General features: G+C 44.3%; 1 pseudogene; it reads left to right on the top strand.

The window, feature by feature from the left end:
• The first annotated feature begins 2,351 nt into the window (after positions 1-2,351).
• LOC135906866 (sulfotransferase 1C4-like) lies at positions 2,352-8,619 on the top strand (annotated as a pseudogene).
• Positions 8,620-26,893: the final 18,274 nt, after the last annotated feature.

Here is a 26,893-nt window from a genome sequence, read left to right as displayed (position 1 = left end):
CCCAACGCCTGGTCGTTCGCGTGTATAGTCACGCGAATCGTGGCGCGTTCGAAGGCGGCCACGCGAGGCGGTCTCGCAGATGCATCGGTCGCCGCGTGCTCGCGGGAGACGTCCCCCGCCGGGAAAGAGGGTTGCTGCACGTGCAAGCACGTCTGTCCCGCTGCCTGTCTGGAACCCAAGAGAGCGCGCCTTGCCTCTCCCGCCGAGGGTAACCCCGCAGCCGCGCAACACTAGCGCCATCTCTCGGACTGCGCCTGTACCACTCGGACCGCCGCGTGTGCGGCGAAGCCGCACTACAGGAGACGCGCTATGCGGGAAAAACATCAGGGGAGGCGCGAGGGTCGCGCATTCCCACAACTTACATTATTTACAGTAATAACACAAAGTAATGAACACTCATAAAGTCATCGACGGCCGGCAGCACATCGGACGCTGCGGCCCGTGGCAAGAATGAAAAAACTGAATGTCTCTTCTCCCTGTCTCTCGCTTTTAACCCCTTCGGTCTCTCGGGTCACGTCATTTTCGGCCATTCGTCGAGCCCGCTCAGGTGTCGTCCTTTCCCTCCAATAGTAGGCGCCCGTGCAAGTGCCGTCACATTCGGCCCAAGGGGTCGCTTCAAAGGCTCCACTGTCCGAGGGGGGACTTGCCACCAGCGTTGCCTCATGGCCTGCAAGCGCTCAGCTGGAGGAGACGGGTTGTTCTCGAACGACCTTTGAGAGCTGCAAAACAGCTTTGCTCGGGACCAAGATCAACTACCTGGAACCATGCCAGGCTCCCGTTGCACTTTCGGGAAGAGTCAAGCAGGGTCGGAGGCAATATCTCGACGTGCGGCATATGAGGTCTGGGTCGCCAACTTGTCTGACAGGTCCCGGAGCGCGGTAGACGCGCCCCTGCGCACCATAATTGGGATGCGACGGCAATTGGATGTGGTCGGGGAACTCTAGTGATGCCAGGAAAAGGGTCCGTATCCAACACCTTATACAACGAATTATTGTGTAGAACGAACAGCCGTAAAGTCCCCTTAAAAAAGTTTTTACATTTTTTATCTAATACAATGCAGTTAAGATTCAGCGTTCTGTTTGTTCGATTCGTCTCTGTCCGTTTTCTTCCTGTTGCGCTGCAATCAATTACGAATCGACACCAAGTATCGTGACTTTCAGTTCTTTTGATATATTTACTGTAGGTAACGAACGCGCCCAGAAACTCGGTTGCGCGAGAGCACACGCCTTTTGCACCGACGGTTAATGTCTGACCGCCAACCACCGAGCGCTAGAAATGGGCCAAAGAGCCAAAGAAAGCTATTCGCTTTAGAATGCTTTAATTCTTTACTTTTGCGCGTGCCTAGTCTTGTTGCGGCATTAAAAACGCCCCGTCTGACCAAGAAAAGATGGGCATACTCCGCGATAAGCGAACTAGAGAGTATCTAGAAGACTTGGAGCAACTTTTTTTGCCTCCCAGAACGACAGTTCAACAACAAGGGGGCAACGTTTATGGACGAAGAAAACGAAATAAACCTCCGAAATTGCGGGCAAAGTGGCCCCTTTGTTTGCCGAGCGCGCTATCGCCGCGGCAAAACGATGTCACGTGATCCATCTTTCGACGCAAGAACGTGATGGCAGCGCCTGCGCCTCCACTGATGGCACTCGCACGTTCCTTCATTTATTCGCGCTTCAAGGTTGTCGATTATGCCGTACACTCCAGCAGCTCAGTCAGTTGTGCACAGTGCACCTGCGACATATAGAATGCTCACCACCGGGACATCTTAGAGTTCCCTGTCAGGTGTAGTTATCAGGGGCTCCGGCGGCGATGTCTGCTGGTTCATGTCGCATCGTGTATAGTTCACACCTCTCTCTCTCTTCATATATATATATATATATATATATATATATATATATATATATATATATAGGCGCGTTGGACCAGGCGAAATCAGGCTTCTGAATACGGCGCTACTCTTCGAGAGAAACTAAGAAGCTGCAAACCGTCGGCTCGTGTCAACGCAGGACCCGCGAAAGTGATACCCTTCGCCGTGAACCGTGGCAGCCCGACAAGCGCCGCAGTCGATGACGCAATTTGCATACACTCGCCGGACTATCTCAACGCAATCGCGGTTGCGTCATCGCCGACTCACGAAGGGCAGCGCACACGGCTGGCACGATCATTTTACCCTGTGCACTTTCGCTTTCGCTAAGAGAGAGAGAGAGAGAACCACGCAACGAGGGAGCCTTCGGCACGCGCTGAACCGGCGACCGCGTTTAGAGGCTCTCTCGCTCTGCCTGCTCGCAGGGGCCGCTCGTAAGACGTGGAGAGGAGGTAATCACCGCGTTGGAATTGGGCACGGTCTCCTTCGCCGTCAACGTAAGAAGCCGTCCCGCCGGAGTAGTTTGTGGGGGAGCGGCACGTTTGCGCGACGCACTAATCCGTGCTGCCGTTAACGCAGAAGCAGTCGTACACGTTCAGCGAAGACGGCCGGCCGGACCACACTCTGGTCGCGGAGGTAGTAGCCACGTTTACGAGGGTAAGTACAAGGACGCCAAGTCCAGTTTGATGGCGAGCTGACTATGTACGCTGTTCCGCGTCGGCGCCATGCATGCATCGGCGGCAGGGAATCTGTGATGACCGCATTGGAGACAAGATAGCGCTATTGCCTTGCATATATGAGATTATTTTGAAACACGAAATGCGCTATATTCGAAGCGATTGAGATTGGTCGTAAAATTAGTACCAGGATTAGCTTGCACAGTTCTTGCAGGTGGGAAATTCTCACGCGAGTCGCGGAGGCCGCTTCGAAGTTTTTGCTGTCACAGTGTCATTTTGCAACGGTGAGCTGTTTTTCCTGTGAATAAATAGCGAGAATTCTTTTCACGTCCATAATTATGTGTAAAATCAGATTCGCAGATCAATAATTGAAATAACGTTGTAGTTAACAGATCAAACATCTTTGTCTCACTTAAGAAACATTGCTTTATGCTCCATAAGCCATCGAGTAGCAGGCTTGACAGATAGCCATACATTTGACTGGAGCATGCCCTTTAGCGGTTCGGCGAATGCGGTATCAGTGTTTCTAAGGTTTAAGATTACGTGCACAGGTTCAGATTCAGCGTCAGCGGTGCGGTCGCTGAAAAGTGAAACGCCAGCAAATCACCTTTGGCCCTGCTGCTCTAACAAAACACAGGTTACCGCTTGAGCACTGCGAACGAATGTTCAGCTGCCTTGAAGTTCGAGTCCTTTCGTGATCGCAACTCTCAACAGCGAATGGCTCAGGCGAAAATCCATTCACTTTCGCTGTTCAGCAGGCGCATGCTTAAATGGCGCGTCTCCGTACGTCGGTGCCGGCTAATTTATACGCGTGTGCGCGTGCTTGCTCGGGCTGGTCATTCCGCATGCAGCACACTCATCAAGTGAACGCCATGTTCTGGGGCTCTTGCAATGCAGCCGTAAACCACGTTGAATACGTAATTTACGCAGGAAGAACACAGGATGAGCGCGGTGTTTGAAGAGCTGGTAGTTCGCTTGAATTCGTTCTTTAATTTAAGCTGCGAAACAACAGCATATTGACGCATTTATTTCCTTACGTGTTGAGAACCACTTCAAAACTTTATTCTTTTTTTGTGGTGGACAGCTGATTCTTATGCGGAAATATTCTAGATTAAATTTTCATCTTCTTCGCTTTAGCTTAAAACTCAAACACCGGTGCTTATGGCAGCTGTGTGTCGTCACAGAGTGTCGTCACATTTTGCATCAGAATACACAGCTTCCATTGGCCTTATTCGAAAACGTTTTATTTTATTAATACAAATGAAATTGAAAATAGCTACCACAAGATATGTTACTTACTAGAGCGCGTAGTATTCGTTTGCTTACCTGCGTTAAAGAAGCCATAGAATCGCTGTTTTATATGTTTCAGATTTTCTTAAAGCCCCGAGTCACCCACATATTCATCACGTTGAGACACAACATCACAAACAAGCCATCTAACACTCTCGACTGGACATCCTCCAGAACGTGATCAATGCAAATGATAAGTGTAAATTACATTTGGAGCATTTTAGGATCTAGGTAGAAGTTACACATTCGAAACATGAAGTCAATAGTATATGATATCAACCAAGTTAGACCGGAAAATCCGCAAAACAATACATAAAAAATTAATGGCTCTCAGTTCGCGTTATTTTCTTTTTCATGTTTCTCTACTACGTAAGCTGTCCGCGATTTCTTTCCCTGCAGGCAACAAACCAGCATCACAGGTTCCCAACTGAGAAGAAATTATCACGTGAACATTTCTGACATGGCTGTCATGGATGTACGCCGCCCCAATGGCCCACTGTACCAGGATATGGACGGCGTGATACGCCTCAGCCGAAACTTCACTGTCGAAATGCTGCGCTCCGCGCTCAAATATAAGCCGCAGCCAGACGACAAGTTCGTCGTCACGTATCCAAAGTGCGGAACAACGTGGACACAACACATTGGCTTCTTGATCTTCAACAAAGGCGTCCCCCCTTCCAGTGGCCTGGAGTTCTTCAACAGAAGCCCCTTTATCGAGATGCTCGGTGCCGACAGTGTGCGGGACATGACACGTCCCGGAGTGATCAAAACGCACCTTCCTTACCACCTCATGCCCATGCACCCACAGGCCAAGTACCTCTACGTATGCCGCAATCCTAAGGACACTTGCGTGTCCTTGTTCTACCACACACGGGGTTTCACCGGATACGACTTCGCCGACGGCAAGTTCGACGACTTCTTCGAGATCTTTGTGTCTGGCGAGACCGACTACGGGGACTACTTTGACCATGTCCTGGGTTGGTACGAGCACCGCAATGACCCGAACGTCCTCTTCCTGCACTACGAAGACATGAAGGCCCAGCCACGAGAGAGCGTGCTCAAGATTGCCGAGTTCTTCGACCAGAGCTATCACAAGTTGTTGCTGGACAACGAGGACATCCTCCAGAACGTGATCAAATACAGCGACGTCAAATCCATGAAGGACTACGCCTTGCGGAACTTCACCAACTTCTTCACAAACCAAATAGATTGAGAAGCGCCCGAGGGTCTCAGAGTCTTCCATGGGGTATCGCAGAAGAATCCGTCTACTGCTAGTTTTATCCGGAAAGGCATTGTCGGAGACTGGAAAAATCATTTATCGCCAGAACAAAACGCCAGGCTGGAGAAGGTGACTCTGGAGCGACTATCCAACACGGACTTGGTGGACACATGGCGAAAGCATGGTGTTATGTAGACGTTTTGTGGCGAAAACAAAGTGCGTCAGTTCAGAGTTATTACGAGTGCATTATCAAGTTGCAGAATTCCCAGTCTAAGTAGCACCCTTGTTTGAACTTCCTTCGTCTCGTAAAACTACTTTACTTTACTTGCAAGCACACATTTTCTTTGAACTCATAACTACACGGCAGCTCAAAAACACCTTCCTAATCTTCCAGCAGAGGTGCTTAGGCCACTTCACTCGAACACATTGATCACAGACGGAGATCTTGAATTGGGAGCTGAACACTGGAATCGTTACTGTGCTAGCAAAAGCGCTGTTTTAATGCGATTAGCATTGTTATGATACTTCACGAACTTTGGGCAGTCGGTCTGTATGTCGGTTTTTAATCGTTCTGCTGCCAACTTGGGTCACCAATGGTCAGGCAATCCATGGTCTAATTGTCTAATCAGACTGCTGTGCTGAGGGAGCACGGTTCGAAACCAATCGTCGCACCAGCTTCGGCTACTCGGTATGTGGTACTCGGTATGTGGTATTGAGTATTTGCCACTGTTCGACGAACCTTTCTGATGCCAGCTTAGAACACTGGGTACGGGGCACTTGCTTTGTGCCGCTCCTTTATGAACCTTTCTGATGCCAACCTGGGTTTCCGGATATGTTCCACTAGGTATCTATTGTTCTTCAGTAACAAAATAAGATTCTTTGAAATTTCTCCACTGCTCGGTGGCATCGAATTCCCTGCGCCACGCGCGAACTTTGCGGTGGCGTCGCTAGATGGTGCAACGAGTGCTGTGGGAAGCGCCAGAGAGGAGCGCAGCTTCATGCACGTGTTGGCGTTTGCAATATGGTGTGTCACTACATTTTACTTCAATTCTAATCACATTAACGTCGACATTTATCGTGAGACGGATTCTGCCAGAATTTATGGTACAGTAAGGAATTTATGGTACAGTAAGGAATTTATGGAACAGTAAGGTTACTAACCTAGGGGTACCAGTGGGTTCTATTCTAGGACCTTCATCATTTTTAATTTACATTAACGATTTGTCTGAGTGTCTAACATCCTCACACTTTGTATTGTACGCCGACTTGTATTATTAACTATAATAAAAATATTTCGTCCTTGGTTACTGAACTCAATAATGACTTAGCTAAGGTCACAAACTGGTGTATAAATAATAATCTTGATATTAATCCCTCGAAAACCAAGTTTACTCTATTTAATTCCCCCCAGAAACTATCTTGTTCAGTTCCATTGCTGAATCTTGGTTCCCATTTAATCCCTTCTAGCACTCATTGCTTATTCTTAGGGGTAGAACTAGACTCTAAACTCAAGTTTCATGATCATGTCTCGAATATTCAAAAGAAAGTTGCTTACGGCATTCAGTTACTTATCAGAGCCCGCCAATTCTTTAACCGTTCTACACTTGTCTCGCTATATTACGCTTTTATACACTCACACATTAACTACTCGTTAATATGTTGGGGAAAAACATATAATACTCACCTCAGTTCACTTCAAACTTTGCAAAACCAAGCAATCTGAATCATCACCTCTAGTCCCTATAATACTAGCGCTCCTCCATCGCTACACTCTAATAACATTCTGTCTATCAAAGAAACTGTGTTGTATAATTTGGGTATATTTATTTTCCAGTTATTGAATAACCAAGTTCCTGCATGTATAATTCCTAAAACATGCCTGATAAGTGCTAATGTCACTATATTTGTTTTAAACAATAATCTCATTTTACCTCAGGTGCGCACCAACTATGGCAAACAATCAATTTATTTTTCAGCTTTCTCATTTTGGAATTCCATACCACTTTGCGCCAAAGCTTCGCGTTCAACGTCCATATTTAAAAAAAAAAACATCTGAGGAATTTTTTTCCAACAGAAAATATTGAACATTAATTCTTCTTTCTTTTATTTCTCTTTTTTTGCACGCTTATTACTTCAATTATTCCGCTGTTCTGATACCTTTCTTTTTCATTAATAGTCATGTATAGTTCGAAGTTTTTTGTTATTTCTATTGTTGCATTTATGGTCATGTATATTTTGAAATTCCTTTTTGTTGTTGTTTGTATTGCATGTTTGGGTAAAATTTTTGCCCGTTACTGTCAATTTTGCTTAGCTCATTTAATTTTGCTGCATTTGCTCCTTGCAACTGCATAATTTCCTTCGTTAGATGTATTGTAACTCCTGGGGCCCTATAACGTAAACCTATTCCAATATGTTTTTATTCCAATCTACTGACGTCAAATTTCGGTAACCGCTTACGCAGGCATCGAGCGGTCACCCGCAGGGTTACTGGACCGACCAATCAAACGCTGTCCTCGTTCATAGGAGGTCACTTTTGTTCGCTTGAAAAACGAATAACATTGCCTACACTAAGCGGCTGGTCTTATCTACTTGGCGGACAAGAGGCGAGGAGTACGCTCAAGTGGAGAGGGATTCGATGGGGCCGAGCCACTGCACTGAAAATTGATAATCGGATGAAGAGGGTGGTGCCGGCATCTGCGATTGGTCCGCTTTCCCTTACTTAGCTTGCGGTAGCTGGTAGAAAATCGTGGCGGCATGCAACGGAAGCTTAAGAATGACGCTGAAACCGTTCCTCAGCAGAGAAGAGTTGGCAGAACGAGGTCGTAAATGTGCCGAAAGTGCTCGAAAACGTTAGACGGCCGGGCAAACAGTTTTATTATACGCAAATAAACCCATGGTCTGCGACAGGTGCGAGTAGCCAGTGCATAAGCGATCGGCGGCAGCCATCTTTTATTCCCTTTTGGAACGGGGCAGCCTGCGGCTATTCAGAAGAAAATTCAGTTTTGGTCGACGTATTAATGCATCTTTAACGCGTACACGTCATTTTGACGCGGTGATTTTTTTTTCAGTTTTGTGACGTTGCGTGACCGGCAGGTGAAGTGGGTGCAGCTCGAAAACTTTTGACCAATTGCCGAGGGCTAATGGCAGAAAGGCGTCGAACAAGAAATAACTACTTTCTTTCATTCGGTCAAATCATGCGTAATCAGTGTATGCAAGTGATATCAGATGGGGAGCTATACCGGTTTTCGTGACGTCACTTGACGGACAGGTGAAGTGGGAGTGGTCCAAAAATGTTTTTGACGAATCGCAGAGGGCTTATTGCACAATTGGAATAGAAAAGTTTGGAGTAGTTTTACGTTATAGCACCCCTAATCTTGTTGTGCGTTCTCCAGTACTTACTTTCTTCCATGTTTCCTTATATGTGATTTTGATGTAGTTCTCGTTTCTTTAGAAAATGCATATTTATAAAAAACAGGAGGTCCCAATACAGTCTTTGACTATGGGACCTCTTTCTGTATATTATTATTTTTATAACCTGTAATGTATAATGAATAAATCTATTTCAATTTTAATTTCAAGAACACAAACGAACACACAACAATGCCATGAAACACGTCAAATAACTTCACTATTATCCTTAATTGAAACTTAGACATAAAGTGGGAAAAGTAAATGAAAGTGGACTAAAAGACAACTTGTCGCTTATGGAAGTCAAACGCACATCTACCACATCGTTTGTCTCGGCGTTTATTCAAATACTGACCCAGCGCTTCAACTGAACGCTGATATCGAACAGAGCTTAATGCTTAGTAATCCGTAATCTTGCAATCTTGCACCACCAGAAAAAAAAATCTGGTTTTTGTGCCATATGCATCCCTTTTTTTTTATTTTTGTTCATATTGCATTGTACTTCCTCCTGAATATATCTCAGCCTATAGTTGGCTTGTTGACCCAGACAGAAAACAGAGAGAAGAGGAAAGGCACGAAGGTTAGACATACCTGATTGTCCAGTTAGCTTCAATGCCTCGGGAGTTGGAAAGAAGAGGGCTAGAAAGTAGACAGTAGAACGAGGCCGGAGCCAAGCCACATTAAATATTCTACAGTTATAGTTCTAAGTCACAGGACCATTCTTTGTATGCGAGTATGCTTTCTTTCTTTATGCTGGTTCACTTATGACGGTAATCTCAAATATATTTTTACGATATTCGTGAAAATTTATTGAAAGAGCTTATTTCCTGGACAACAATATATTTCTCAAAGCCAACGTTACAGTGCCGGCTGACGGAGCAGAGTCCAGAGAGGTGTGGGTTTTTCGTCGGCAGTTCTACGGTCTGCAGCGGTAGCTCACGTGGATAATAAAAACACATATCCGCGAAAACATAGGACAGAACAATCCAGTTAAGCGACCATACTTGCATCCTACAACAAGCATATGTTACAAACGCTGGCTATATATGACTTCTACAACATTTACCTCGTTTTTAACCCGCTCGAACTCGTTTTCTCACGCCGAGTTGCTTATGCCAAAATATAGAATTTTAGGATTTATTCACAGAAAAGTTTGGCTGTACCACGATGACTAAATTATGCTGCAGTCTAGATTCTGTCGGTGCCGTTTGCCTTTTCAACTTCTTCTCAAAATAAACCATGTCCCACGGGTAATTTTAAGACGCGGTAACTTGAGGATTTAAGCTGTTTGCCGCTCACGAAAAATCATGGACCAATATTTGTTCCCCTTTACAATGCTACACGCTCTACTCAGCTTTGAAATTTACAGGTACTTGTTTTGGGGAACCGTCGTGAGGGATCTGCTTGGCAAAACTGACACAGCTGCTCAGCGCAACCGTTTGGGCGAAATGCGCACTTTACAACGTATGGCTCAGGCCAGCAAGAAGCCGAAGCTTCATTTATTAGTGGTGTAGGGCAGATTGAAGATGCCAGCACTCATTAATGAGATAAAAAATCAAGTGTCTTCTTTATGAGGCGGATACACGAGCCGGTCTTTTACGAACTGACGAAGCGAATAGTTCTCAGTTTGTACAAATAAACACCAGTGTAGTTCGAGACATCTTGACGCAGACACTTGTTAGATTTTACCTCTTCCAGGCAGCCGATAAGCTGCATTCTAGCGCCTCAATTGTATACTATATGCATTCCGATCGGCGCTTTAAATATCTGCTTCACGGTTTCAATTCAAAGTTGTAGTTAGCGAATGAGTTTCGCCAACAATGCGTGCCTCGCCATTACGCCATAACGACAGTTGGTTGCTTCCATTGTGGGAGGTGTCTGCCATATTGTCGATAAAAGCTGCTGCAGGCCACTATGAAATATTGCATCGCTTTGCTTGGCCGTTGTATTTTTGGTGATTACTATACCATACATGACGTGCAGTCGTGTTAATCGCCATGAACAATGCTTTTCCTGGATGACTGTTTCGGAGAACATTGAAAGTAGTAGCAATTTTTTTTCGCATAAAATGCGCCTAGCTCTCCCTTTTACGCATTATCACAGTTCCCACACTTGAGTAGAACAAATCTCCAGAGGAGTGAGAAGTTTGAGGAAAGCTTCGCAGGCGGTATCGTATTCTAACATACTGACTTAATATGAAGTTAACACCAAGTACCAAGATTGCTGCTCTGTTCAAAATGAAATGTATGCCATAACTAACTACTTAATGAATGTTATGTTCGGAGCGAAGCATCATACAAGCTTTCCCACGCAGAATTTGAAGAGATTCTTTTTACGCGAAGTTTATGGAAAGACGCTCCATACCTCTGCATTGAAACGTATTGCCGTCGACATTCATCGTGAGGTTGCTCTTCCAACTTTTTTACGCAAGATTTATGGACCGACACAGCGCACCTCTGCCTTGTAAAATCAGTAGACTCCTGCAATTTTACATGCTTATAATATGCTAGCGGCAAATTTTCACGACTTGCGCAGTTTCGAAAAAGATGCTGCAGTTTAGAGTGACAGCAGAAAGCAGCCAAGCTATCTTTGAGAAGTACGACTGGCGCGCCCAATACTTCGTGCATGCACGAAGGGAACGAGCGCGCGCGGCAGCCGAGCGAGCCGGAGCGAGCGGAGTCCTGGCCGTGACGTCACTCCCGAGAGGGCGCCACTCTAATTTCTCGCCGCCAATAAGTGGTGCTCGCGCTAAGCAATTTTAGGCAGCTTTTGCAACACTAGGTCTGCCTTCAGCGAGCAACACTCATGCTCCTTCTCGTAATGAAAACCTCACTTTTTGAAAGGTTACACAATCATGCATTTAAAATATGTATATATACACTCACCAACTTGCAAAGGCTGACAGGCAAAGATTTGGGCGAGAGTATTTCAACATAAATATGTCTTATAATTTCTGACGTATATGCATTGCTACGTTTGGTACCCAAGAACAAAATATGGCCTTCAAAAATAACTGGCTTTATTAGCGCGTGCAATCAAACTATCATCACTATATCCTGCGTACCTGCAGGTACAGAAAGTTCAAAGATTACTCTCCTCTCTAAAGGTTTTAATCATGCAGGTTTCCACGGGAAGGAATATATATGATAATGGTGCTATTGCTTACCTTTTCTCGCTACGCTTTCTAATGTAGTTAGCATGCTTTAATAAACAGTTAACATGCTATAATAAAACATTTCCTGTGATAAATTGTTTACTGCGCATTGTCCTTTTTTCTGTACCTTTTGCCTTGTTATACATTTATTGTATCTTTCTTGCACTGCGGTGATATATGTTGTGATACGCTGTAGCATAAATGTTTTGTACGAGGAACGATATTGGTTTGCTCGCTAACTATACGTATTCAACGCCTCTACAGCATAAGCTTCAACTTCCGACGGAAATGAGGGTCTTCGTTACTGTTTGTCGAGCATCTTTAGTCCTGCTTTGTTCTGTTTTCAATCTATCATGTGGAGTCGAATAAACAATAAACTTTACACACAAATGCTAAGCTCTTCTTTACAAAGGCAAAGTGAGATCAATTCCTGCCCTGTCCATGACATCGCCTTTGAGACCTCCTACGATATCGCGTTCAAGGACACTTTTAGAAAGAGCTATTGAGAGGTCTCTAAGGGCACAGTCGTGGTTCCTAATGCGCCAAATTAGCTACAAACTAAGTACTCATACTCATTCTCAGCAGTGTATCGATTAAACTAAAACACATGCTGTTGACAGGCTGCTATACGAGTCAAAACCGTGTCATCAAACCGTTTAAGGATTTGCGCTATGATGTCACGCAGTCCATGTCGCTGTGGTGGCTGCAGCAGCTGATGCCTGTGTCAGCTGATCGCTTCGCAACGCAAGTTGCTTATCTTCAACGGTGACTGTCAGTGCAAACGGGTGGGACACACCGCCCAATCTGTTTGCTGTACGAGAATGTGCAGTGCTTGTCCTCTGCCAGTAAAGTCGCACATCTTGTCCTCTCGCTCGTGGCTTGTTTGTATCAACGTTTTTAAGTATACTTAGTTTCCAAGCTGCCGCTGCGAAGCCGGGCGCGACTTCTCCCTAGACGGTGAGAGGGCGCTACGGTCGAAGCTTGTGCCGCTTTTCGCGGCACTCGTGGCGTGCAGCCTCTTGTCCTCTTGACGTTTAGCGCACCCCACTACCATAACCAAGAGAGCCAGATTCAGAAAATGTCATCGACTATTAACACACTTTCTTCCCAAGATGATGACTTAGAAAATCGCTCACGCCGCAGCAACCTTATTGTTTATGTTCTAACAGAATTTTAGCATGACACTAATGAATCACTACAATTGCAAGTTAGAAATTTTTTTACTAACGTACTCAAGCTTGATTTTCCCCTAATTGAGCGATTGCATAAGCTTGGTAGACCTAGAGGTGGGAGACCTCGCCCCGTCATTATGAAGCTCCTGGATTTTTGAGAAAAGATTAGTCCTCTAAAGAAGGGCTATAAACTAAGAGGGTCCCATTGGCGCATATCCGAAGATGTTTCTTCGAAATACGCTCCATCCGTAAGAAACTATGGGACGCTGCAGCACCATTTCGTATCAATGGTTCAGTGGTACACATCAGGCGCGACCATGCGTTTGTTGGTAATCAGGTCAACGATTGGGACGTTGTTTCCAACCCGCTTGTGAAAGCTCATCCTGGTGCCACTCACCATCATTTACCGCTCTCCCAAGTGAACAATTCTTGACTTAACAATGACATGCATGATAAACCTTGTAAATTAAACGCAAGAAGGCTATCTAACAAATATCCATGCTTTTTCTCTTTGGTGGCATCACAGTCCCCGCATTTTATTGGCGTCACTGAGACCTGGTTGCATAGCGACATCTATGACTGCGAGATTACTCCTCCATTCCCCCCCTCCCCCCCCAGAATATAACGTCTTAAGAAGAGACAGGAAAGCGGGCAGAGGCGGAGACGTTGCTTTATTTTTGCGCTCTGACCTACAGTTTTCTGTACTACAATGGCCCCCTGAAATCGAGGCGATCTGGTGTAATGTGCACATTGACGAAACGAATGTAATCATTGGTGTGTTTCATCGACCTCCCAGACATGCCTCAAATGAAATAACGATCCTTAACGCGTTCATCCAAGAGCGCGGTTTTTGCTCTTCAAATTTAATCTGCATGGGGGACTTCAATGTACCTAACGTCTCGTGGGCTTCATTATCTGCAACTGGCGCTAACGTCCCTCTTTCTAGAGAGTTGCTTGAATTTTCACTATCCCTTCGATGGAAAGAAATTGTATCTGATCCTACAAGAGAGTCCGCCATACTAGATTTGATTTTCCTAAATGCACCGCTCTTTACAAATGGCTTTGAGTGTGAGATTACTGACGGTATTTCCGATCACCAAAGCTGTTGTTGCTACTATTAATCTTTCAGTTTCAAGGCGCCATTATGAATATACCAGTTTTTACGATTATAATCATGCAAATTATACGTCCATACTTGATGCATTAAGCATTTCATTCGACAGATTCTCCCGGTTATGCACCACCAGTAATATCAATGCTATAGTATTGACATTGTTCATGACATTGACATTGTATAGTAAACATTGTTCATACTTGCATAGAGCGCTATGTGCCATTGAAAACAAAAAACAAAAATCTTGAGCTTCCTTGGATGACAAGGGAAATACTGCATTTGAAGCGTCGAGTAGCCAGAGCACGTCAGAAGCGCCACATGAATGCCGAAACTAATGCCCAGTGCCGCTCTATGAAGGGAGAACTTCGTCAAAAAATTGATCTAGCTAAGAACTTCTATTATCAGTTATCTCTACCTAATTTAATTAAACATAACCTACGAAAATTTTGGAGTTCGATTTCGCCTATGAAAAATACCACCCAGACATTTCTATTAGATACCAAAATAAGTCATCCTGGAACTATTGATAAACCATTCAATGAATATTTTCAGTCAGTATCTGCACAGGACAATGGTGGAATTCATCCCTGGTCCTCGACAACGAACATGTCCTGTGCAATTAACAATGTTACAATATCTTAGCAAGGAGTCCTGAACCTTAATTTAAATCTTGACACCAAAAAATGCTGCAGTACAGATAATGTCAACAATGTGTTTCTTCATCGTTATGCGCTTTGGACGTGTCAATACCTCACATTTATTTTTGAGAAATCAGTGTCTACTTGTACAGTTCCTTGTTCATGGGAACGGGCTTGAGTAATTCATTGTTCAAATTTAGGCGGAAACAATCCTCTCTAAATTATAAACCCATTTCTTTAACTTCTGATGTATGCAAACTCCTTGAACACATAATTTATAAACACATTATCCACGGTGTCTACCAAGTTGACATTTCCAAGTTCCCTGAGTTTTCCAGGTTTTCCCTGAGCACCTTTGCAATATTCCCTGAATGAGCCAGAACTTTGTTTTACGTGACAGGCTGACACCATGTTGCCCGATGCTGTCACTCTCTAGTAAGCATGTTGAAACAAAAATATTACTTAATCCAGCTTGAATTCTAAGGAGTAATATCTATTTTATTTAAAAAGGGAACAGAAAGAAGGTGTTAGTAAACTGCACAGCGAGAAAAATGGTAAAACTCATTCCAAATTGAGTCGAACATTTTCAAATACGAATGAAAAGGAGATGCATACATAAGTAAATATTTTTGCGTATGAATATTTCTATCAACTGACGGCAAGCTCATCGGTATGAGGCCGGAACTTTGTCCCAACAAAGATTCTTTCTCAGCAGCTGGGAAGTCAACCTCAACTGCCCTGACATTCTCTCTGCACGTACACAACATCTCAGTGTTGGGTTTCACTGCTTTAAAGAGTTTATTTTGGTTTGGATGAGGGACACCTGCATCTCGGTGTCAGCCAACACTTTGTTTTTTGAGCTCAAGCTCCTTCAAAGAGGTGGCAGCACGCTTCCTTTCCCGTTAATTCCTCAGTGCGTCGGTCATTTCTGTTCTCATCCTCCTTCTGCCACACGTTCACCCCATGGAACATTGGAAGCATTCTCATGGTCAGTTGCGCAGTCAACGTCCGATTTTCGGACTCCCTAGATGCCTCAAGAACATCCGAAAAGTAGGGCCGTCCGAAAAAAATGAATGCATGTCTTTAACTGCCCTTAAGGGCTAAAATTGTCACAGACACGTCCAGAAAAGCTCTTAAGGCCTGCCAGTACACTTATTAGGCATATCTGTGCTCATACTGTGACAGGAGACGGGAGTGCACGCGTGTATCATTTGGTATTACATACTGTGTCCCGTGACAATTGCCCCTTACCACGTTTATGCTTCACCGCGTAACATCGCTGTACTGATGCAAAGCTAACTTTCGGAGACTGGCATTACGCAAAGCGCTGTGCTCTGCGAGCTTCGAAACCAATCGTGAGCATTACAAAGGCGGAATCGGTGCCATAGCTGACAGAGGCGAATTCTTTCAATGAAAAACACGGCACCACGCAGCTAGAAGCTTAATAGCGAACGTAGAAGCAGCTAGGCCTAACGTTGCCGCGGTGGTGGCTACGGCTGCCAGCGGATCTGCATGCGAGAGTGCCGGCTCGAGGGGGCGAGATAATCAAAATGGCGGCGGTGAAGGAGCAGGGGGAAAAAACTTTATTTTGCGAAGGAATTTGGGACCTTCCAGGCCCCCTTGGGTGGTGGCTTTGATTAATGTCATTTCAGACCTGCAGTGAGGGCAATATACATTGACTATATAGAGTACGTGGTGGTACCGCAAAGCCGTGCGAATTACCAGGCATGCATAGTAATGTTCGTCACAACGCAATACAAGACAAGGACACAAGAAGGTATAAAACGACGACCTTCTTGTGTCCTTGTCTCGTATTGCGCTGTAACGAACCTTACTATGAAACCCAACCAACTGGCCCTACTTGCCGTTTTGATGCAGTTTATCAGGCATGTGCGAAAAATCGGGCATCTGGAAAATCGGTCGTTAACTAATCTGGCGATACATCGTGCCGATGACGCGGCGTCAATGGCGATTCGTTGCGATTCCTGCTACTGGAGCCAGCATTAACACGACTTTCGTTCCTTTTCAATAAAGTTACAGCTAATTTTCCCTCATAGAAGCACAAATTCCCTGAGTTTTCCCTGAGTATTTCCAGACTATTCAAATTCCCTGAGATTTCCCGGTTTTCTTGGTTTTCCTGGTCGGTAGACACCCTGATTATCACTTTTCTCGAATCTAATGACATGTTGTGCAGCGCTCAGCATGAATTTTGTAGTGGTTTTAGCACAATGACTCAACTGAATTTACACATGACATCAGTTTTCCTCCTGATTTAGGTCATCAACTAGATGCGCTCTTCACTGATTTTTCCAAAGCATTTGATACTGTACCACATCCTAAACTATCACATAAACTAAGCCTTGTCCTTATTAAGCCTCTTCTTGCTGAGTGGATCCATAGTTTTCTTTATAATCGTTCACAGTATGTTTCTTTTAATTCATTCAACTGCCCTGACGCATCAGTATCTCTTGGAGTAACCAAGGGTTCTATTTTAGGGCCATTGCCTTTTTTGCTTCATATTAACGACATTCCAAACTCTCTTTCGCTAAAAATTTGGCTTTACGGTGACGACTTCGTTCTCTACAATGTCGTTTCTGCACCTAACGATGATAACACTCTGAACCAATCAATCTTTTATAAGTTATTGTGAATAGTGCGAACTCTGGCAAATGAACATTAACATTAAAAACAGTCGTCGTGTCCTTTCACAAGCATGCTAATTGTTCATATTTCAATTACTCCTATAAATCCACTTTCCTACAGCGCGCATATGAATATAAGTATTTAGGCCTCGTTTTCACTCCAAGGTTATCCTGGTCAGAACAATTATAACGATCTGCAACAAAGCACTAACCAAACTTGGTTACCTGGCCCGAAACCTACATGTTGATCCGAAAGAAACTAAACTCATTACATACAAAATACTTGTAAGACCTATTCTTGAATATGCGGCTACCATATTAAACCCTTAAAAAATTTCGGTCAATCACAAAATTGAATCTATTCAGAAAAAGGCGGTTCATTTCATATACCGCCGCTATGACAGAATGTTTTCACCATCATCTCATCTGCATATGCTCGGTTTAACCCCTCTTTCTCACCGTAGTCGCATCAATTCTCTGAAATTTCCACACTCACTATTTTACTCTCCACCTTATGCTTCCCCTAACACATATCTGACCCTTGCAAGGCCTCTAATCACGAGAAACGGCAATCACTTAAACTTATCGGTCTTTTATTGCTCGCACCAACCCTTTTGAATAGTTTTTTTTTTCAAGGACTATTGTACTATATAATGACCTGCCTGGTTCCATCTGTTGTTTACCCCATAAAGAATTTGGGGATGCTATTGAGCACTCCCTTTAGCTATGTTCTCCCATATGCTTCTTTTGTACTGTGATTTGTATTTGCCACATATTGTGTTCACCCACTCCTGCGATAGCCCTTCTAGGCTGCAGTATCTGTAAATAAACAAAAATAAAAAATTATCGCGGAATGAAGCCCAAAATAGCCAGACCCATATTTTTCGTGCGCGAAAAGTCGCCAACAGCATAGCCAAACGATTTGATGATATTGTGCAGGGGCCTTAAAGATGGTGTAAATGGTGTCCAAATCGTTACTTCTTCCGCAAGAGTAAAAAATTCCTGGTTATTCGTCACTCCAACGTGGATTTGGACACCGCTTATTCGTACAATAAACCGAAGAATTTGTCTGATTTACTCCCGACGTTATTGGCATTTACTGAGCCACGTTCTGGGCTAGCTTTAGTTCGTGCCTCGCTTTACCCGAGGTATTATTATGTAAGAGGGGGGCCAAATATTTCCCCCTCCAACCTCGAGTATCGGATTAGGCTGGTCACGATCGAGTGCCCAAGAGGCGACCCGACCCAACTTCGGCAGCAGCAGCAGCGGCGGCGTACAGACGCGTCATAACAAACTTGATCTACCTTTCGCAGGAGCATCACAAAAGCGCTGCCAGCGGAAGCTGCCAGCATACTGCAAGGGTCCCGAAACATACCTGCCTTCGTGCATTGCCAATCTTGAAGAAAACCCAGTAGTTCTAGTGCAACAGGATTCACGCCTGCTGCCATCTATTTTCACTGACCGGAGACTACTCCTGGGCTTATCGGCTTCATCGAGGGGGTGGCATTCCTGTGTGTGCCGCATTGACTTGAGCAGCAACTTCGGCGGCGTACAGACACGTCATAACCAACTTGATCTACCTTTCGCAGGTTGGTGGTAATTCCGTTCCTATTTGTTGAGATATTACGCTGCGCCGTCACTGTTGCTGCAACGAATGTGTTGCCTATTGCCTGCTTGTTGCCTAATTTGTGTTCGCGGTTCGCTGATGTTCTCTGTTCTTTGAATTATGGCAAACACTGGTACTCTCGGGGACGTTCTCCCGGCTTTTGGCGAAAAACAACCGAATAGTATAAAAGAGATTGTGGAAGTGCTAACCAACGTACTAGCGAAGCTTGACAAGTTCGCAACTGACGTAAAGAATGAAATTGCGATCGTGCGAACATCAAACACTGATATCCATTCTGAACTACAGGGTATACGAGGGGCTATAGGTTTCATGATTGAGAGTTTTGAGCAGTTCAAGAAGGAAGTCGTAGAGGTCCATCGCGAGGTGACCGAAGTCAAAACACAGGATTCTCAATGTCAGTATGAAATTAAGCAGATCCAGAAGGCCCTTGTGGAAGCTAAGAAAGAAATTAATGACCAGCTCTAAGGAAGATGATCAAAGAGAAGTCATCCGCATGGCCCTGGACACCGCTGAGCTCCAAGGAGCATCAGCCAGCTGAAAAGGGAGGAGCAATCCGAAGAGACAGGAAGACTCTTGACTCTTCGGGGCTCTTTTTGCGGGTGCAAATAAACGTTATTTCTCTCTCTCTCTCTCGAGCTCAAGCAATACAGCAGGAGCCAGAACGTAAAAATGAAAGGCATACCAGTGGTGCCTGATGATAATCTGCGCAAGTCAGTGGAAAGGATCGCAACATTTGTGGGTGTCGATGCCTCCGAAGACGACATTGACGTTGTGCACCGCGTCAGTTCAAATAACAAGGATAGACCTGCTGTTGTGCTGTGGTTTTCCACTCGTGTTGTGCGAGATAAGTTCGTCTGTGCAGCTAGAAAGGCAAGGCTTACCACAAGGGTTCTTGATTTCGAAGAAAGCAATCTGATTTATGTTAATGAGCATCCTTGTATTGAGATCAAAGTACTATTGAGCAAAGCGCATCAGCTGCGCCATGAGAAAAAATGGAAGTTTGCCTGGGTTTCGCAAGCAAAAATCCTCGTGAGGAAGGCAAAAACCTCAATTGTGTTGAGAATCGACAATGAGAGCGGCCTGGCACAAATTGCATAGTTTTTGTTTCTGTTTATGTCTTCTTTTTGTGCTTCTGTTTCACCATGACTTTTAGTTTGGATCAAGTTGATCAATTAACAAAACACCAAGATGTGTTCTCAGTTTTTCATTGCAATGTGCGCAGTGTCCAAAAAGAATCTTAATTTTTTGAGTGCTTACCTATCCCAGCACACTTTTCTTTTCGACTTGATCGCTATTACGGAAACCTGGCTCAAGGATAAAGAATCACCATTTATACCAGGCTACAAACTTTCCTCTCTGCCAAGGGTTTCAAGGGCACTAGCAGGTAGGTGGTGTAGTCTTCTTTTTAAAAGAAAGTATTGCTTTGGAAGTTATTCCTGCCCTTACTATCTGTGACCCTACAATTGAGGCGGTTTTTTATAAAAATTGAGTGTGGTATAACAGTCGGTGTGGTGTACCGGCCTTCCGGTTCTGCTGTTTCAATTTTCATTGATACACTTTAATCAACTATAGAAATCTTAACCTCTAAAAAAAGTAACCGTGTTGTAATTGTAGGAGACTTTAATATAGATGTTTCTGGAGAAACTAACAATTACACCGTACTTCTACAGTCATGTAACATATGAAATCTTATAACAGATCCAACGCGTATCACAGGCAATTCTAGCCCTTTAATAGACCATGCGCTTACAACATCGGATGTAACAGATGGGCCGGAACTTATCAAGATCCAATAGCCGATCCCATACCCATATTTGTTGCGGTTAAAATCCAAGGAAAGATAACTGCGAACATATCTGGTCATGAACCGCAGAAAAAGATTGACTATCTATTAGTTCCTGAGAACTTGCAGCAAGAAAACTTCTTTGATACCTATGATATCAACATAAACAAAGAATATACAAACTTCTTTACAGTTGTCCAGAGTGCCCTCTTGCAGAGTACCACACAAAAGTCCTCGGGTGGATATGCTGCACCTATATGCCCATGCATGACTCACGACATCCTACGCATACTGAAGGAGAAAAAAAAATGTCATGAGTAGTGGAAACGTGCTAAAACCAATCATTATTATCTAAGCCAGCTTAAGCGTTTCAGAAACCTGTCGGTATCTCTACTGCGTAAAAGAAAAGAATACTACTCTTCTCTTATCATTAATGCTCAGGGCAACACAGGTAAAATTTGGAATATTCTAACAGGTACAGTAGGGATTGAGCAGCTTATGTTGCCTGATGTACTTCACCAGGAAACAGCTGATCAATTTAACGAGTATTTTCTAAATATAGGATTGCAACTAGCAAACCAACTACCTCAAGGCACCGCATGTACGCAGTTTATCCAATCAGTGGTGAATACTATGGTAATTCAGGATATCACAATGGATGAAATAATAGCAGTTGTTAATGAGCTAAGAACTAAGGCAGCTGGGCTTGACCAGATACCTGTTAAGCTAATTAAGGACAACACTGACATATTAGCGGGTCCCCTCCTTCATCTATTTAATCACTCCCTTGATTCCGAAATATATCCTTCAGAATTAAATGTAGCAAAAGTAATTCAGATTTATAAGGACGGAGATCGTTGTAATCCATCAAGTTATGGGCCGATTTCAATTAATAGCGTTATCAACACAGTTTTTGGAGAGATACTCTCTGCGCACATAAACCAATTCATATCCAAATACAATATACTGAGCCCCCACCAACACGGTTTCAGACCTCAGAAATCTACTTCTTCCGCTGTTTTCACCCTGACGCACTTACTGAATACGGCTCTCCAGTAGAAAAAATTGCGGTCGTTGTCTATCTCGACATAAAAAAGGCCTTCGATACAGTTGCCCATCAGGAATTACTGAGCAAGATTAACAATCAAGGGTTTAGGGGCAAAATCCTGAACTTGCTTCGAAGCTACCTCAGTAACCGCAAGCAGCAAGTAATACTTAAAAATTGTACGTCTACTTCACAAATCGTAATAATTGGCGTGCTACAGGGTTCCGTTCTTGGGGCAATGCTTTTCTCACTGTACATAAATGATTTCCCTGCAACGCTTAGGCATTCACAGGCTTTGATGTATGCTGATGACACCGCTCTTGTATTTACTGGAGACAGTCTGATTAATATACAGGATGAAATAAATGTAGAGTTAGATAATGTCTTTAAGTGGTTCACGTCCAATGAACTGACCCTTAATCTTAGTAAGACTAAGTATACAGTTTTTCATCCCAGGAAGAAAAAACTCAATACTGAAATGCTGGACATATCATTACAAGGTACAAAAGTACAAGTTGCTTCCTACAAATATATAGGCATTTCTTTTATTCAGACATGCACTGGAAAACTCACATTAAACCCCTTTGCTCCAAGCTTGCTTACGGATGTTATATTCTTCTTAAGGCTCGTCAATGTTTTGAATATTTCGATTATCCTGTCCTACGCATTCTGTATTTTTTCTTCATTCAGAGTCACATATTGTATTGAGTCATGGGGAAACACTTTTATAACTTACTTTGATTCTGTATTCCGTCTGATTAAACGCGCTTTAAGAATTATCACTTCTTCTAGGTGTACACAAACGAGTACGTACTTGTATGGCTCATTGTATGTGTTGCCAGTGCATGCATTGTATGAATTGAAAATTGCTGAGGTCATTCACAGTATTGTCACGGGAAGGACGGGTCAGTAAGACGAGCAACTATTTACAGGTTATATTTACAACAGCTGTAGCAGCACTGACCGGTTAGATTCACAGCGCGAGCCCTGTTTGCTCTTCCTCCTCTTTTCTCGAGTGATGGCGCCCACACACCTCGTTCAAACAATCAAATACCACACGCGTGTAGCACAATCCCCCGGCGGCAGAAGCGACGTCCCGGAGCGTCTAAATGTCATCACTGGAAGGGTGATACCACTTCAGTTGTGTAACGGGCACGATAACACTGGACTGGGAAGCAGATGGGGCGTCAGGGGTGATCTCGTAGGTGACGGGAGTCACGGCACGAAGACCTCGGTGTGGGCCTGTGCAACGAGAGAGCAGTTTTTCTGACAGGCCGACCTGACGTGACGGAGACCATAGAAGCACCAAAGAACCAGGCGGGAATTGCACGTCTCGGTGTCGCCGGTCGTACAACCGCCTTTGACTCTCTTGGGATTTCAGAAGGCGGTCACTGGGAAGTTTCCTTGCGTGGCACAGCGGGCGATGGCGTCAAGTACATATTCACTGGTCCGTGCCGCGTGAACAGGGATGGTTGTGTCGGGGGTCAGTGCAGTGGGCAGTGCAGAAGGAAAAATGGGGAATAACCGGCTGTGTCGTGGCGCGAGGAATTATAAGCAAATGGGACAAACGGTAGAGTGAGGTCCCAGTCACTGTGGTCTGAAGAGAGATATTTCGCGAGCATATGTGTGAGAGTGCGATTAAGACGCTCCATGTGGCCGTTTGTTTGCGGATGATATGGCGTGGATAGCTTGTGCCTCGTGGCACAGGACTGCAGGATGTCAGCGATAACTTTTGATAGGAATGTCCGGCCATGGTCTGTGAGAAGTTGTCGCGGAGCTCCGTGTAACAAAATCACGTCGCGTAAAGAAAATCGGTGACATCTGTGGCGCAGCTTGTAGGAAGCGCTCGGGTGATGGCGTAGCGCGTGGCGTAATCCGTGACCACAGCGATTCACCTGTTCCCAGAGGTAGAAAGAGAAAAAGTGGTTGAAGGTACCCAGCACCTACACCACAATGTTACGCGAAGGACGAGTCAGTAAGACGCACAACTATTTACAGGTTATATTTACAACAGCGGTTGCAGCGCTGAATGGTTAGATTCACAGCGCGAGCCCAGTTTGTTCTTCCCCCTCTTTTCTAGAGTGATGGCGCCCACGCGCCTCGTTCAAACAATCAAACACCACACGCGTGTAGCAATGTTATCGGAACCAATGATCCACTTCCCTTTACTTTGTTTAAAATCCCGTTACGAAATACAAGAGCTGCAACTAATCAGTGTTTTAATCTGCCTCCATGTCGTAATCTGTACGAGAAAAGGCTCGTGGAATTTAACGGTGCACTTGTTTGGAATTCTCTGCCAGTACATATAAAAGAGGCCCGTAACTTTAGGATCTGAAGTGAGAAAATACTTTTTTGAAAAATACTGTCGATAAAAGTACACTTCTATATATTTACATCCCTGCCTAAGCTGTGCATGTCAATTTCATTGTTATGTATTATGTCTGTTTTGTTTGCTCGCGTGCGTGAATAATAAAAGAACACTGAGTTCATATTTACCTTCGGGTTTGAGATATGCAGGTTAATATTAGTATTACATATGATGTCTGCTGTTTTTGTTTGTCGTGTGCTGCATTTTATACCCTAAGTTGACTGTGCACCGGGGACTAGCCAATGGCTATGGGTCCAGTAGTGCGTTTGTAGTTAGTAAAATATGTTGTAAATAATGAATGAATGAATGAATGAATGAATGCTTTAAAATAGGGAGGCCTTTCCTGTAGGCTTTATTTCTAAAATAAGCATCTTATTTCTCTCCCGCTATCTCTCTTTCTCTCTCAATTTATTCAAAAGCAGCTCGACGCTGAGTTAGCAAATGCTGCTGCTTGGAGGAATACTATAGACTCTGAAGAAAACTTGAAACCTTCTCGCATCTTCCTGGTGAGAAGAAGCGGCAGCTGTGACTGCTATTCGCCTTTGAGTGGGTTATGGGCCTGTTGGCCCATAACCGTAGAGGTGAATTAATGTTTATAACTTTAATTGCCAGCTGGATGACTGCGCTAGCAATAATCCAGGTGGTAGTAGTATCGAAAACAGTTGAACGGCGCAATATTTAAACAGGGATTCGCTGGCAAGATTCGTCTAATTTGAAAATGGTTACGTGAGCTTCTGTGGATGCAGGCGCGAATGCGTGTGTTGCCAAACTTTCGAGGAGAGGCTGTGTATGTTACTTAGAGTGCGGCTTGAAAAGAAAAATGCAATTCTACTAGGGAACACACAAAACTTATTTTATGGGTAGTGCACGGCTGTCATGAAGTTAAGTACAGCGTAAACCCTTTGATCTAACAAATTAAAGTACTATACATCAGAATAGGAAGTCATTAGAATACTAATATACATTTGTATACTGGCAAGAACTATTTGCCCAACCCCCGCTCCGATGTGGGCAAAAATATTAAAATATGGACGTAACAGTACCACAAACACCTATTACGTATATAGAACGTAGTTAATTTTTTTTCATCACAGCTCGAAAATACGCGTGCGCAAATTACAATGTAATGCACAGTAAGTCGAACAAAGAGGAATTACAATGTTCATAAAGTACGTGCAAATCAAAAGAATGCCACAAACGCAATTACTCGTACGCACTTAGCATAAATGGAAAAAAAATTGTCGTAGGAGTGCGGTATGAAAAACGACGAGTTACCATGTTAACTTTGGAGTTACCATCGTTCCTGACTCGCCGACCTTTGATGAGCAGTTGCCATGCCATCTTCACTGTGGACGAACATCCTTTTCATATATTTACAGAGCTTATCATTGTAATAACATGCGACGTTCAAAAAGTACCATGAAATAATCGCAACTTTCACGTAATACAAAGCTGCTTGACTAAAAGAAAGAACTAAAAAAGAAAACAGTGCGTAGAGTCCCAGTTGATACTTCTCACACTGGGTATCTACGCAAATGCCATAAATAAGCAATCTAGCCCCATTTGAGTTAACTCCCACGGTCACTTAGACGACATAGAACTGCAGGTTTTAAACACCACAGGAACTGTTCATCTGGCTGAAAATCCTTGCAGCAATCCCAACTCTCTGCCAGACCAAATTTAACGCGGTGTCTCATTCGACATGTGGTTTCTCAGATCATTCTTTGTCAACGAAACCTGGCTGAACAACACGCTTTCTACGGCTGCGTTCGAAACAGGCAGCACAAGTAGGGGCAAAGCGAGCTCAGATAGCCGGGGGAACATTGGATTTCCGGCACTGCTTTTTTGCATTTCTGCATTAAGGACCACCTGTGAAAACGTCGTGCCACGACATGCGTACGTATAATTGAGCTGCTGTGCAAGTGCACATAATATTTGCTGTATAGCAGCCGGCACGGAACACGTAGTCGGCAGCTGTGAGCCCCACTGTTTTTCATACTGAGTCACGCGTGAACCGGCAACAGATGGTGCCGAACCCAAATCAAAAAGAAGAGAGCTTAGCGCTGGAATGACGTATAAACGTGGCAGCCATGGCTTAACGTCATCCTCCCAGCGCCAACGTTGCCTAAAAACACAGCCTTCGAGATTGCCTGCATATCTTTGTAGCAGCAATGAGCTTTGGCGTTTCATAAACCGGTGTTCCCAAATTTTAAGGCGTAAGCCTTTAGTGGATTATGAAGGTCCGGGCAGAGTCTGTGGTGGACGCAGGAAAGGGGTGATCAATCACAGCCGGTGACAGCTGTCACAGCGCTTGATGGATGACCCTAGGTGGATAATGGGTGATCATCATGATAAATAAAAATATTAAGAAAGAAACAAAAAAGCAAATAATAAAAATAAATAAGAAAAAAATAAATAAAATTTAGCCGATTCAGCCGGATGTCTCCAAAGAGCGCGCGCACTGCGCTTGCATCCCATGCTCGCGGCAATGGCGGCGTCCATTCGCAGAACAGTTCAGACAACAGCCACATCGGCAGTCATGGATAGGCTTTCGCCTATCGCAGTCCAGCTCAGCAAAGTGCCCATAGATTTTTGTCAGTGTTGACGGGGTTCTCGGGAATCGGGAAGTCCTTAACACAAGAATAGCCCAAATATAGCCATGTAGCCAAGTCAGAATTTTCGAACCAACCCACATGAAAAGTCCCCCAATTTGGCTATTAACAGCCCAATCTGGCAACCCTGGTAACATGACCGTGCGCCGCCGCCGATGAACACCCGGCGCCGCACCGACGACGCCGCCGACGCCGACTAGAACCGACCACCACGCCGAAGCCGGTAGAAACCGGCACGGCGCACACCTCTTGTATCTAGATGCACAGTTCCCATCGGTGAAAC

The sequence above is a fragment of the Dermacentor albipictus genome, chromosome 5 (assembly GCF_038994185.2).
Source record: "Dermacentor albipictus isolate Rhodes 1998 colony chromosome 5, USDA_Dalb.pri_finalv2, whole genome shotgun sequence".
Classification (NCBI taxonomy): Eukaryota; Metazoa; Arthropoda; class Arachnida; order Ixodida; family Ixodidae; genus Dermacentor; species Dermacentor albipictus.
This window is presented reverse-complemented; position numbering and strand designations above follow the sequence as displayed.